Below are 15,229 nucleotides of genomic sequence, written 5' to 3'. Positions count from 1 at the left end.
ATTATATAGATGGGTCTTTTGTCAGGCAGTTTTGGAGGAAGCTGATAGAGGCTGGGAGTGAGGAAAATGCCCCAGTGCCACCTCTCTCTGTCGCCCCTGCCTTGTCACTTACGGTGTCTCAGCTTCAAGGGCTCTAGGTGTGATGCTGTGAGGACGTGCACATTTGGTACCAGCCAAAGCCCCAAATGGGCAGGCCACCAATGGGCCACCAAGGGCAGGGAGACTTGGGGAACTGGTGGCGATATCCCTGAGACACTGGCTCCCCGCAGCATGGTCCCTTGATCTGTGCCGATTATCTTTCTGCAGCCTCTGTCTCCTGCAAACATCAGCAGAGCCACACCTGGCCTCACAGTAATGTCTTCTCAGAAAAGGCAACCAGAAAAGCCCGATCAATAGATTGGATTATTGCGGTGACTCTTGGAGCTCATCTCCCGTTAGGAGTGCATCTGTGCGCTTATCTGGAAGAGCAGGAGAGTGAAGACTAGTACTTACACAGTTGTCTTAGCAGGAATGTGACTGCTCAGGGCTCAACCCAATCGATCAACTGGGAGGAGGGCAGACAGGAAATGCGTAGCCAAGTGATTCACAGCCCCTCTATGCTGGGAGGCTCTTATCAGCCTGGGGATTCAGAAATCACATCACACTGGGGCCAGGGACTGTGAGTGCTTTATCTGAGACAGCCATGTTGGCCCTTCAGGTGGCATCCTCCGCCGTTTTCCCACCTGCCAAGTCCCGTCACCAGATGCTGGCATTGGGCATTGTGTCTTCACAAAGGCTCAGTCTGCCTTGCACACAGAACCCTGATATTTTGTGGATCTGTCTAAGGGAAATAAAGAGAAAATAAATGGGTCCTTGGTGTTCCCTTTGTGCTAGTCCCTAGATAAGCAGATCTTCCCTCCTCCTCAGTGCTGACTCACCCAAGATAGCCCTCTCTGGTTATGATGCCTACTCTTGATAATTCCTCCTTAGATGTTCCTGTATTAGTACCATCCCCTTAGCTGAGTCTCTGCTATTCTGAACACTATTCTGCAAGTGCATAATAATTAACATGTTTTCTGCCTTTTCAATTAGTGAATTAATTATTAAAATCCATTAATTAATTTTAATACTTCAAATGTATTGATCTACCCATTTACCTATGTTCCCCATGCTATTCAATAAATTTTAAAATATATATGTATATTTATACATATGTACATACGTGTATATATGTGTATTATATATATCACATATATATCACACACACATACATAATATATATAAATGTACATATATATTGTAAGTCAAGTATTCTGTTGGTGCCATGGGGGGTTTTGGGGAAAAAAAAGTGCTGAAATGGAGCTATCAAAGGGTATTCAAGAGTTCCTAGGCAGGACACCAACAGTGGCCACTCCAGGAGGTGACATTTAAGCTGCCCTTGGAGTGACAAGGAAAGCTGGTCATGCCAAATACAGAGGGACAGTGAGCTTTGCAAGTCTAGGGTCCAGGGAGAAGGTCTTTGGGCCAGGACCACAGAGGGTAAAGCAGAGAGTTTTGGGGAAATCAGATCCCACAGAATTTTTTCATCTGGCAGAGGTGTTCAGAAGACACTGGTTGTTTTAAGCAGGAAGGACATGATTAAATTCTGGCTTTTTCAGATATGGTCCCATCTCTGACCTACAGTTGCCTTCCATTTATAGTGTGATACTAGTTTTTCCATTTAAGACAATAAAGTTTTCTTTTAAAGCAGAGGTATTTAAGGAAACAGTAGAACCGATAAAAATACTGAGTAAATAATATAGATATAGCTAAAACCATAAAGGCGAAGCCTGAGTGACTGAAGTTAGGGAAACATTGCCCTCGGGCAGAGCAACATGGAGCAATCTGTTTGGGTCCCAAACTGCTTCGATCAGAGGCCCGGGCCTTCGTCAAGAATTGGAGAAGGCAGCAGCCTGCGGAAGGCAGCAGATATGGCACTGCCCAGGGTTGTGCTGAAAGCCCCAAGTGTCCATATATAGGCAGACAGAATATTCCTTATCTCATCGGTTACTTTCTTGATGGCCAGGAAGCACTGAGGATGCCCAGCATCTTCCACGCACACCATTCAAGATGCCGGTCGCTGCCTCCTTGGGACATGGCACTCTCACCGACCTTTCAAGTGGCTCTTGATAGTTATTTTGAACAGGTTTCCCCAGCACAAAATATTAAGACAGGGAGGAGACTCACTGTCATTTCTCTTAAACGTTTCTCTGTTAAGAATGGCCTCACAATTACAGAAATATGACTGATAATTAAATATCTGCTGGCATGCACCCCCAAAATGACAAGAATTACATTACAAAAATACCAAGTATTTTTGTTGTTAAGATCTATTTAAAAATCTGTATTTCTGAAAATATCTGCATCTCTAAAGTCCCAACTGCAGTCTCAAAATTGATGTAAAGAAAAATCTCAGGGCACCTGAGTGGCTCAGTCAGTTAAGCATCTGCCTCCGGTTCAGGTCATGATCTCGGGGTGCTGGGATGGAACCCCTGCTCGGCAGAGAGCGTGCTTCTCCCTCTCCCTCTGCTGCTCCCCCTGCTTGTGCTCTCTCTCAAAGAAGTAAATAAACTCTTTAAAAAATAATCTTACCAGGATATCCGGAGCCCTGATTTTTTATGTGCCTTGAAATTATAAATTTAAGTGAGATAAGAATCTCCATGTCATAGTTAAAACGAGTTGTAAGCATTTATTATTTCTATCATGTCCATGATAGAAAAGAGCTAATAGTCCTTTTCTGATCTGACGGAACAATCTTGCAAGTATTTATACAGTTAAAGACATGGTGATGTCAATACACATTAGGGCCAAGGCAGCAAATTGTTAAGTAAGACAATCAATCAGAATTGAAAGATTCTTTTGGAGATTTTTTTTTTCACAGGTCATGGCAATATCTATTCTAGTCTTTAGAGTCTTGCAAAACTCCTTTATTCAAATTATACCTCCAAGGACAATTGGCTACAAATTATACACCTTCATACAAGCCTCTGCATCACACAGGAAAATAAGAACAATGTTCTTGACTGTGAATCCTGCTTTGACTGAAAACTGTAGCAGTTTAAAGAAGGCAGACATTTATTTCCATGTTGTTCTGGCAGTTTGGCTCCACAAAGTCCTCAGATACCCAGGCTCCTTCCTTTTTTTCCCTTATGACCCAAGATGGTAGGTAGAGCTCCAGCTATCATATCTGTATTCCAGGTGGTAGGATGGAAGACAGGCAAAGAAGAAATGGGCAAGGGCATATGGTAACTTTTGCTTAAAGAACATTCCCAGAAGCTACCAAAAGGTATTTCAAGATATTTCTAGTGACCAGGATTTAGTCACATTGTTAGGCTGAGCTGCAAAAGACAAAGAGAAATATTTTTATTCTGGGGGACTAGAGCCCAGTGAAAAAATGAAACTCTATTAATATGGAAGACTACCCATAGTGAGGGGAAAACAGCATTCTCTGCAAAACTTTTAGCCAACTCTATTAAAACCTGTGGGTGTTTGGTAACTGAAAAAGTTAATTAAAGCAGGGAAGTACAGAAAAGATATTTACATATTAATGATATTTACCTTAAATGTTCCTTTTAAGTTCTAATATAACAAAGTATGTTCATTCCTCACGTTCTTGAAGTACAAAGAAAAATTAGGCTTCTGATTGCAGTTAGTCTTAGATTCTCTAAGTGGAGATCACTACAGACTCTTTAAAGAGAAGCAGGGAGTGAGGCACCTGGGTGGCTCCTTTGGCTAAGTATCTGACTCTTGATTTCGGCTCAGGTCATAATCTCAGGATCTTGAGATCGAGCCCAGCCTCAGGCTGCATGCTGGGTGTGGAGCCTGCTTGGGATTCTCTCCTTCTCACTCTGCCCCTCCCCCCTGCTCGTGCATACACCTGCTCTTTAAAAAAAAAATGATAATAATAATAGATAATAAGTAAAACTATTAAAAAAAAAGGGGGGGGAAGCACGGAGATTCTGGGCTGGTAAATATGTAGAGATTGGGGGAGAGTGGCATCCTGTAAAAAAGCATGGCAGCTCTGTGCACTTTCCCGTTACCTTGCCCCATATAGCTCCTCCATCTAGCTGTTCCTGAGTTATATCCTTTTACAATAAACCAGTCATCTAATCTTTTTTTTTTAAAGATTTATTTATTTGTTTGAGAGAGAGAGAGAGAGAGGGAACATGAGTGGTAGGGGCAGAGGGAGAGGGAGAGAATCTTAAGCAGACTCCATGCTGAGCATGGACCTGACACAGGGCTCGATCTCGCAACCCTGAGAACACGACCTGAGCCGAAACCAAGAGTTGGACCCTTAGCCACCTGTGCCACCCAGGGTCCCCAGTAATCTAATCTTTTTATGACTGATTAATGTAGCTAGAAAAGACACCACAAACATCTTTAGCACCTCTGGTTGCATAAAAGCCAAAGGTGACCTCTCCAATATGGCCAAGGGATTTAAGTCCTGTTTCGTTCATCTGGTTGAAATCCGTACTATGAGAATAAAAATAACCAAGACAAGGTGAATGAGCTGGATGGCATTCTGTTGGTCCTAACTAAACAGCTGCAACCTGGATGATAGTAACCCCTTTCTGACCCAGGGGGTAGTGCATGCCGCCTGAATCCTGAAAGGAGACAGCAGCTAAAACCAAGATTTGACCCAAAATATGGAGGAGCAGGGCCTGGCAGATGCTACCTTACTTTAAACAGTGGGTTGTGATGTTGAAAAGAGAGGATGACAATATTATTCTGAAATCTGCTAGGGACACACCGGAGCCATGTGTTAACTTTCCATTCAAATACCCGAATTTTTGGTATCTGCTTATAGATTTTCATCTACTGCCTAATGTGAAATTGCAAGTGTTTGAAGATTTATAAGTATGAATTCAGAAACACAGGAAGCTTTTAGATAATAGAGTTAAGTGGGTATAAACTCAAAAGTGAAAGTACATGAGTGTTCTGTTGTTTCTTTGCTTTAAAAATTTAACTATCTGGTTTGCCTTTGTCCCCATGGATACAGTGTGCATGTAAGTAATATATTATTTTTACTGTGCAGCAAATAATAAATTCTTCTCCTTGGGAAAAAAGAAAGAGAAGCAGGAACTTAAAGATCTTGAACACTCTAAGGACGTAGTCCTACTGATCTTTATGATGCCCCCAGTCAGTGGCTCTCATCTGTACCAAATTCTATAGGATCTTTGTAATGATTTGGGTTTGAGTTTTCTGTTTTGTTTTTTGTCTTTCCTAAATGTTTTGCTTAGTTTTCATAGAAGTAACTCCCTTTCACACTCACATTTCCCCCATTTCACATTTTAAGTGGTATTTCTACAATGGATTTTATTTATTTTTTTTAAAGATTTTATTTATTTATTTGGCACAGAGAGATAGCGAGTGAGGGAACACAAGCAGGGAGAGTGGGAGAGGGAGAAGCAGGCCCCCCGCCGAGCAGGGAGCCCGATGTGGGACTCGATCCCAGGACCCTGGGACCATGACCTGAGCCGAAGGCAGATGCTCAACAACTGAGCCACCCAGGTGCCCCTCTACAATGAATTTTTTTTAATTTAATTTATTTATTTGACAGAGAGAGACACAGCGAGAGAGGGAACACAAGCAGGGGGAGTGGGAGAGGGAGAAGCAGGCTTCCCGCCGAGCAGGGAGCCCGATGCAGTGGCTCCATCCCAGGATCATGACCTGAGCCGAAGGCAGCCGCTTAACTGACTGAGCCACCCAGGTGCCCCTACAATGAATTTTAAATGGAATATTTCCCATATCTCAGTTTTGACTGAAGCCCAACAGCTGACAACAAGAGTCATTAGTACACACATCAAAGGAGAGGACACAGATCATCCCTGCACAATTTGCTAAGTGGTACGGCCCAAATTTTCCACCACAACTTAGCTTATCATCAACTTCCAGGCTACAGGGGAAAGGGAGAGCTCCTGAAAGAGGTGGATAGAAGGAATTTGTTTGAAGTTAAGGTAAGGAGTGACCTTTAAGGAACTGCCAGAAGAGCATGATGCAGATTCTTGGAAATGAAGGTCACCAAGACCAGAAGCTGGACTTGTGCCTAGAGAAGTTTAAGAGCAAGAGGCGGCCCCTGGCTGCAGAAGGAGTGAGTGGTACAGGGAGAACAATGGTACTTCTACTACCATCATGCCTCCACCAATGTCAGCCAAGGATGGATGCTTACCAGTGGTCAGAGTGGACACCACCCAAAGTAGTTAAACTTGATCATTGTGAAAGAGCCCTGTCCAGGACGTCTGCCTGCCAGCCCGGGGTACCCATTAGAAGTTCGGAACTGAGTGGAGGGTCATAAACTGCCAACCGGAAGAGCGTTGTGTGTGCCATGGTGTGGTGAGGTGGCAGGTCCACAGAACTGCCCCATGAGAGCGGGCAAATATCTGAGCATCTGCCACTCAGGAGCACTGGCGCCAGATTACAGACTCACTGGTCTCACAGATACACCCCTTCACCCCCCTCCCGCTTTCAACCCTGCATATTCAGATGCCACACAGAGAGGGAGGGAGGGAGGGGCCAGCCATGGCAGAGTGAGATGGAAGAATAAGAAAAAGCCAGCTGTGCCCTCAGTGGGATTCTGTCAGGCCCAAGAAGGGGGTGGGAGGTGAAGCTTTGATATATAACTGGTCTGCACTTTTGAATAACTAAATGTGAGATTATTTATTAAGGGCTGGAAGTGAGTAGAAATGCCATGGCATCTGCAGGAGAGACCATCCAGTGGCAGAGAGAAAATTCAAAATAACATATATGAGAAAGGGTGAAGTTCTTTTTTTCAGTTTACATACTCTGACCTCTTAATGATTTAGGGACACACTGAAGGACATCACATATTTTTAATGCTTATGACAACTAGCACAGTTTTGGAAACAGATACAACTGACTTGGTAAACACACAGTTAAACTGGCAGGAGTAAAGGAACTCCAGTGCCATAGAGAGAAGCAGGGACATTCACCACCATGTTGTACAGAGAATCCTGCGTGGCGAATGAGTGGCTTAAGTGGAGGTCTGTGAAGTTTACCATTCCCTCTTTTAAACACCCATTTGTTAAAGAATAAAACCCATTTACAGGTAATAAATTTTTAAAAAGTCAATCATAAGTAATGGTACCTCCACACAATGAAATGCTAACACTTGAAAAAGGACTTAAGAGATCACCTCAGTTATTAAACTTGAATAATAAAGACACAGTTCTCTCATTTATTCTGTTCTTGTGTATATTTGAAATTTTCCATGATAAAAAAATGTTTCTTTAAGAAGCCATTTATTATAATGGTTACTAATTCCTCCTGGGTCACTAACTTTGTTGAGAATTTGGTGAAAGCTCAGGACTCTCTCCACAGAGAAATTTAGCTTGAAAAAAAAAGAAAGAGAAAAAGAAAAATAGGTAGGCTTATTTATGAAAATCTTGCATATGGTTTCAAGGGATTCATAGACTTCCTGAAGGTCATCCATGGATCCCACAAGAATTGGTACATCTTCTTTAACTTACAAATGAGGAAACTAAGTTCCAGGGAGGTGAGATGATTTGCCTCAGGTGATGGAAGGAGTCCAGAGATGGTATCTGCCTCTTCCACAGCACATTCCCATATCTTTCTTCAATCAGGACGGGGAAGAAATTTCCAGAATGGAACACAGTATCGTTAGGGAGTCTCCTCTTCAGAGGCTGTTGAGTGTTCCATCCATCAGTCCTTCCTCACTCCTTTATTTCTAGAAATGAAGCCTCTGTGCTCCTAGTTGCCCAGGTATAAAACACTGGAGCCCCCTGTTCCCCTTCCTCTGCTTCACGCTCCATATCCAATCAGTCACCAGGTCCTGGGACTCTCACTCATCTCTCACCTCTGACCCCTCTTTGCCGCTCCTCCCCTCATCCCTCGTTACAGGTCTTCCTACACTGGGGTGAATTCCTCCTAACTAGCCTCCTGCCCCCATGTCTCAGGCCTTAAGCTACCCACACAGAATCTCTCAAAAGCATACCTCTTACCATGTTTCTGTCCTGCTCAAAAAAACTGCTTGTGATTCATTTCCCAAATGAGGCCTCTAAGGCCCCAGAGCAATGACAGGTCAAAACCAGGTTTGCACAACCAGTAACGGAAGCCTAGAATCCTAGATCTCTGGAACCCAGGCCTTCCAGTTCCAAATGTAATGCCCTTAAAGGACAGACCCTGGAAAGCAGCATCAGAACCAACTAGGGAGTTTGATGAAAATGCAGATTTCTGGAACCCTTCCCCGGTAACTCAGTCAGAATCTCCAGGAAATCTATATTTTCAACAAGCTCTAAAGGTAGTTCTAAGAATCAGTCACATTTGGGAATTACCTCTCTAATAGTAATATATGTAGTATTAGATAACCAATAAATTGATTTAAAATCCATTACTATGTTCTTATCAATATACTGATTATCTAATACTGCCTATACTAAGACTTTGTTTAGACGTTATTGCTACTTTGTTTTACTTGTATACATTGTTTGCCAAAATAAATAGTCTGCATTGTGGCTGTACATCCTGAGGACCAGAAAAGGATACCAGCGTCTGGGATTCCTTTATTTGAAAGCCTGGTGACATAGATGATGAGTGCTTGACAATATTTATTTTTTGTCCAGTTATAGTTAGCAAGGAGGTAAAACTTTGACTCATGCGCCGTTGCCTCTTCTGCAGAACGGCTGAACCCACATCTGAATCATGAGCTTTGTCACTCGTCCCAGTCCCTGTGAATCAGGGCAAGCCTCCCTAAAACTCTTTCTGCAGGGGTTTTCATTGCTGGAGACATCTTTCTCTTTCTCCAACATTCAGCCCCTTCAAATGAAGGACAGATGTGGAGCGTATGTGCCCAGCCTACTGAATTTCAGACCTAAAAAGTTCAGGCTTCAGGGAAAGCTCAAGGGTTCAAGAGGCTAAGATAAGAAATAGTGGGCAAACTAAGCTAAAAGTGTGTTAACTAAAAGGGAGATGTGCAGCAAGGGGTCTGAGCTCTCCAGGTGAGAACAAACATTCGCAGTTTGTTCTCGCCCAGTGCAGACTGGCAGATCCCAGCTCAACTGACCACCAGGTGCTTGCTTCAGATAAACTCTCCAGATGCCCTGGGACACTGTGAAGATCCCTGCAACTTCTGTCTCTGCCAGACCTTTGTCCTCACACCCAGAAGAAGGGGCTCTCTGGGAAATAAAAGACAGAAGAGAGACTGCAGAAGCCCAGTCAGCCAACAGATCATTCATCAGTTCATCAAGTCCACATTTAACTACAAGGCCAAGAGGGGAACCTTTGGGGGCGATGGAAATGTTCTACATCTTGATGAAAGTGGTGGTTACACAACCACATCCGTTTGCCAAAATTCATTGAACCAGCCACTTTAAAAAGTGAAACTTTAGGGTGCCTGGGTGGCTCAGTTGGTTAAGCGACTGCCTTCGGCTCAGGTCATGATCCTGGAGTCCCAGGATCGAGTCCCGCATCGGGCTCCCTGCTCAACAGGGAGCCTGCTTCTCGCTCTGACCCTCCCCCTTCTCATGTGCTCTCTCTCTCTCATTTTTTCTCTCAAATAAATAAATAAAATCTTTAAAAAAATAAAATAAAAAGTGAAACTTTATCATAAATAGAAATTATGCCTCAGTGAAAGTGACTTCAGAAAATACATTAATTAAACATAATTTAATTGAAGGCTTATAAGATTAAAATACTTGGCAAAGATATAAAGAAGATTTAGGGTGAAGCAAAGAATAACAAAAAGGTGACGTTTTCTTTTAAACTGTAGGTAGCAACTTCCACATATTTTTAATGATTTAGGTAAATATCAGAAAGACACACGAATCTAGAAATCTGTAATTATACTTCTTTGTTATCTTACTGTCTTGCTGATTGTCTGTCTTGCTCAGTACATTTTCAGCCCCATTAGGACAGGGACCATGTTTGTTTTTCCACTGAAATACCTTCTGTCATTTGTTATATTTACACACCACTTGAGACACAATCAGAGTTCAATAAATATTAGATTTAACCATATGAAACTTCAGCTTTTGTAGATAAAAAAATAGTTAAATATTACCAGTTTCATATGGTTTAGTCTAATCCTTGTTGAATGAATGAAATTTCTCCCCATAAGGTATTGATTTTTGAAGAAGTCATAGAAACACACTCCCATCAATGTACTTATTTTGTGATCCACCACCAATATTATAAAAGCTGCTTTTGAATATTTCTGACCTATTTCACCCAAAATGTTCATAGACTGGAAGAGACCTCCAAGAATTTCTTTCTCATTTATTATTCATACCAATATCTCATATAGCTTGAGTTTTAGAAATTTATCTCAGCACAAATTTCTGTCTCTAATGGCAATATAAGTCTATTTTCTGTCACTCTATCATGCCTAAAAATTGGAAAACGGGCCACTTTTCTATACTTTACAAATACACCGCACAGGTGCAAAATGAAATATGTAAAAAATTATTCATTTCAGTGTTGTTTATAATTATATTGGAAAGCTGGCCACTATCTTATACTTCCTATTGAATTCATCAAGGAAGTATTTAACTTAACGTCTCTCCAAAGGCAGACCCATGGTAGGAGCTATCCCCAGATGTATAAAATGAAGAAGTCACAATAACTGCTCTCGGGAGCTCACAGTCCAGTAGGAGTGTTAATATTGGACGCAAATTCATCTCCCCAGAAAAAAAGAGAAAGAAGGTGATAAATTCCATAAATGAGGCATACAGGATTTGGGGGCATCCTTATGGGATAAAGCAACTGGATCCCTAGATCACGGACAATATGAAATCTATATTAAAGGGATGTGTGTGTGTGTGTGTATGTACACACTTCGGGAGAAAATAGAGAAGAATGCCTTTATAATTTAGGGTAAGAGTTGGTCTTCCCAAGGAAAGCCTGGCAAAATCCCACAGTTTTAAACAGAAAAATTAACATGAAAATGTAAAACTCCTTTACAACGAAAGACAGCATAACAAAGTCAAAAGGCAAGTGACAGTTCTTTGACCTGGAGATTTCATTCCTAGGAATCTGTCACCTACAAACACACTGCAGAGATACAATGTAAAATATGCAAAAAGTTATTTATTTCAGTGTTGTCTGTAATTATAAAATAATTGGAAACAACCCCGGTGTCCAGCATAAACTACAACACATCCACACAATGGAGTATGAGGCAGCTGAGAAACAGAATAAGGAAGATATGGAGTGGTCACTAGGGTGTCTACAGTGTATATGAAGTGAAAAAGCTGGGTCAGAATGTTTTCTATTGTTTGACACATTTTATGAAGAAAATGAGGGGAAAGACTATATAGACACTTTTGCTTATGTTTACAAAATGAAGAACAGGAAAAATGATTTCATGTCGGGGATGGGGAGGAACACCGTAAAGGGACAAAGGTGGAAAAGAAAAAACTTCTGTTTTTCTTTCTGTATAGTTTTGACTTTTGAATCTTGTAGGGTATCTACATTTTAAATTTAATTAAATAAAAAAGTTAAATGACATTCTAGAGAAACTACATAAGGGACTAATAACCATCTTATGGACAGAATGTTTGTGTCATGGGATATTGTGGGCTGCATGTTTATGCCCCTCTCAACCATATTTATATGTTGAAATCCTAATGCCCCAAGTGATGGTATTTTGAGGTGGGGTCTTTAGGAGGTAAATTAGATGATGAGGGTGGAGCCCTCGTGATAGGATTAGTACCCTTATAAGAGGAGATATGTGGGGGCACCTGGGTGGCTCAGTCAGTTAAGTGTCTGTCTTGGGCTCAGGTCATGATCCCAGGGTCCTGGGATGGAGCACCGAATTGGGCTCCCTGCCCTGAGGAGCTTCTCCCTTTCCCTTTGCCTCTCACCCCCACTCATGTTCTCTCTCTCTCAAGTAAATAAATAAAATCTTAAAAAAAAAAAAATAAGGAGACATGAGAGGTCCCTCTCTCTCTTTGCTCTCCTTGCTCTCCACCATGTGAAGATAAAATGAGAAGACAGCCATCTGCAAACCAGGAAGTTAGCCTTCACCAGACACAGGATCTGCTAGCACCTTGATCTTGGACTTCCCAGCCTCCAGAACAGTAAGAAGTATTTGTTGTTTAAGCCACCCAGTCTTACAGCAGCTCAAACTAAGACAAGCCATAATAAATAAAAAGCCATCACAAATCAATAAGAAATTTCAATCTAATAGAGAAATGAACAAAGGAGACTTGTGGAAAAACACACTCCTGTGTGTCTCCTCTACTCTCAATACTCTACTTCACTTCTGCCATTTCTCATCACCAAACGTGTGGTAGTTTTTCCCCACACTGAGCAATCCTGCAATACCAGCTGGCTGTTTTACAAGTTAACTCTAACCCGACACTATCTATCTGAAGATAATATCAGATCCCACAGGGTAAAAGCCAATCCCACAAGACTTCCCCCGGCCTTCAACTTCAGATGGCAATCACAAGTTCAGGTAACAACCTGGACTTGTGACCAACTGGCCATAAATCAGAGGTTCCCATGACCCCCTTCTAGGGCTCAATTAATTTGCTAGACAGCTCACAGAACTCAGGAAAACAGTTTACTTACTAGATTACTGGTTTATTACAAAGGATATTAAAGGATACGAATGAACAGTCAGATGAAGAAATACGTATTTCAAGTTCCAGAGCTTCTATCCCTTTGGAGCTTGAGGTACACCACCTCCAGGCACCCTGAAGTGTCTGCTCAACCAGCCCTTCTCTGAGCTCATCATTTGGGGGTTTGTGGAGGCTTCATTTATGTAGACGTGATTAATGAAATCATTGCCATTAGTGATTAAGTCACTCTCCAGCCCTTCTTCCATCCCCAGAGATCAGGGGGTAGGACTGAAAGTTCCAACCCTCTAGTCATAAAGCCAACCACCCCCTATCCTTGGGGGCTTTCCAAAAGTCACCTCATTAACAAAAATACAGGTGTGGTTGAAAGGGGCTTATGAATAACAAAAGTCAACTTTCTTGTTCTTATCACTTAGGAAATTCCAAGGGTTTTAGGAGCTCTGTGCCAGAAATGGAAACCACAAAGTACAGATTTCTTATTAGAAATCACAATATCATAGACAGGAACAGGTAATTCACTGAAGAAAAATAAGCAATACACAAATATAATGATCCCATTCTCAGCAGTAACCAAAGAAACTCGAATTAAAATGACACTTTTTCATGCATCTGATTATCTTAAATGTAAAAGATTGATGGTATCAGTGAAGGGTAGAAGGATGGGGAAACAGAAACTTTATTCAGTTAATGGTATGAGTATAAATTGGTAGAGCCTTATGGAATATCTTCAAAATTCCAATTCTAGAAATTGATGCCAAATACATGCTTGCAATAAACATCAATATACTACAATGTTTATTTCAGCATTGGTTGTAATACTAACAAGTTGGAAACAGCTTAAATGTCTGTTACGTAATGATACAGCCTTACAATGGAACACCAGGCAATGATAATGAGAAGGAGGTGCCTCTGTATGTATTAACATAAAAAGATCTTTAACATAGACTATCAAATGTACAAAGCAAATTGCAGTAATTATGATCATATTTTTGTAAAACAGGGGATCCATGATTTCATCGTAGTTGCATAAATATGTACATTAGATGACCTCATGGAAGAGCTGACATTTCATGCCTTCAAAATGCTTAGAACTGAGGGAAACCTTAAAAGTCATTTAATTTTGTGGTTTCCAAATACAAGTTTATATTCTAATTGCATCAGAAGCACCAGGGAAATTTTTTTTAAGTACAGATTACTGGTCCCCATTTTCCAGAGATTCTGATTCGGAGTTTCCGGGTGAGGCTAAGAAACCTATGTTGTTTAAACAATTTTCAGATGACTGATACCCAGCCAGGCATAAAAACCATTTAGTTCAACCTCCTACCCAAAGCAATAATCTCCTCCAGGAGACTTGATGCAGATCCCCTCAGCAATAGACATTCATACACTTCTGAGAACATTCTACAAAGAAGATTTCATGTTTCATTGATCCAACGTAGTGGGACTCCCTTGCCCCTGAAAGATCTAGGTAAAATTGGTTCAACACTAACAATTTCATATCATGTTGAAGTTCAAGGTCTTCTCCAAGACATTTGCAAATTTCAGAGAAAGGCAGAGGAGGACGGGGGTGATGGGGCTAGGTGGCTATATTGTGATGGAGGGTAGAAGCACCACCTCAGGCTCTGGGCTCCTGTGTTTTCACACACTACCTCGGTCTTGCACCACCTCTACCTATACAGGCACTGAGTTTGGGAGACAGGGACGCTGGGCAGCATTCATAAGACAGCCAACCACTGAAAAAACACCTGACTCTTACTACTTTTCCTCCACACCTTAGCTCCAGTCAGTAGACTTCAGTTTCTTTTCCCCCAAAGTTTTCCCCACAGATGCTCCCAAGGCTCAACCCTCACCTCATTCAGTTTTCTGCTGAAATGTCATCTTCTCAGAAAGACCTCCCCTGACCACTCAATCACTCAACCGCTTTCCTTGACTTTGTTTTTCTTCACGGCACTTCCTGTGAGCTGACATACTGTATATTTATGTGTGGGTTAGTCTATTGTCCATCTCCCCATTAGACTGTGTCCCCCGTGTTAGTAGGAATGCTGTCTGTCTGCTTTATTCACTGCCCTTTCTCCTGTAGCTATGTAACAGCTATGTAACATCCATATATATATATATATATATGGATGGATGAAAGAATGGTTGGATGGAGCGATGTTTCAGTTCTCCCAGATCCATTCCATCCTCCCCAGATCTGCCTCTCTTCCCCATCTCCTAGTTTCCCACTTCTTGCTGGCTTCCCTCTTTTCCCCTCTTCCTTTTCTACTCACACTTACCTCTCGGGAACACAGCAAATTCCTCTTCTTGCCTCTCTCTCTCTCTCTCTCTTTTTTTTAAGATAGACTTCATTTTTTAAAAGCAGTTTTAAGTTCACAGGAAAATGGAGCTGAAGATAGAGACTTCCCCCAAGCCCCCGCCCCAACATGTATAGTCTCCCACATTATCAGCATCTCTTTCTCCTGGCCTCTTGATAGAAGTTTCCCTCACCTCTTCTAATCCTTTAAAATCTGACATTTTTGCTCCAGCAATCTCTCCAACACAAATTAGACTTATCAAGACATTTCCCCCATGATAGACAAGCTTCTCCATGAAAGAAATTCTGTACCAGAGATAAAGAAAATGATGTTTTCATCTATTTAAAACCCCTCTCTCCA

Source organism: Zalophus californianus, chromosome 5, assembly GCF_009762305.2.
Source record: "Zalophus californianus isolate mZalCal1 chromosome 5, mZalCal1.pri.v2, whole genome shotgun sequence".
Taxonomy (NCBI): Eukaryota; Metazoa; Chordata; class Mammalia; order Carnivora; family Otariidae; genus Zalophus; species Zalophus californianus.
This window is presented reverse-complemented; position numbering follows the sequence as displayed.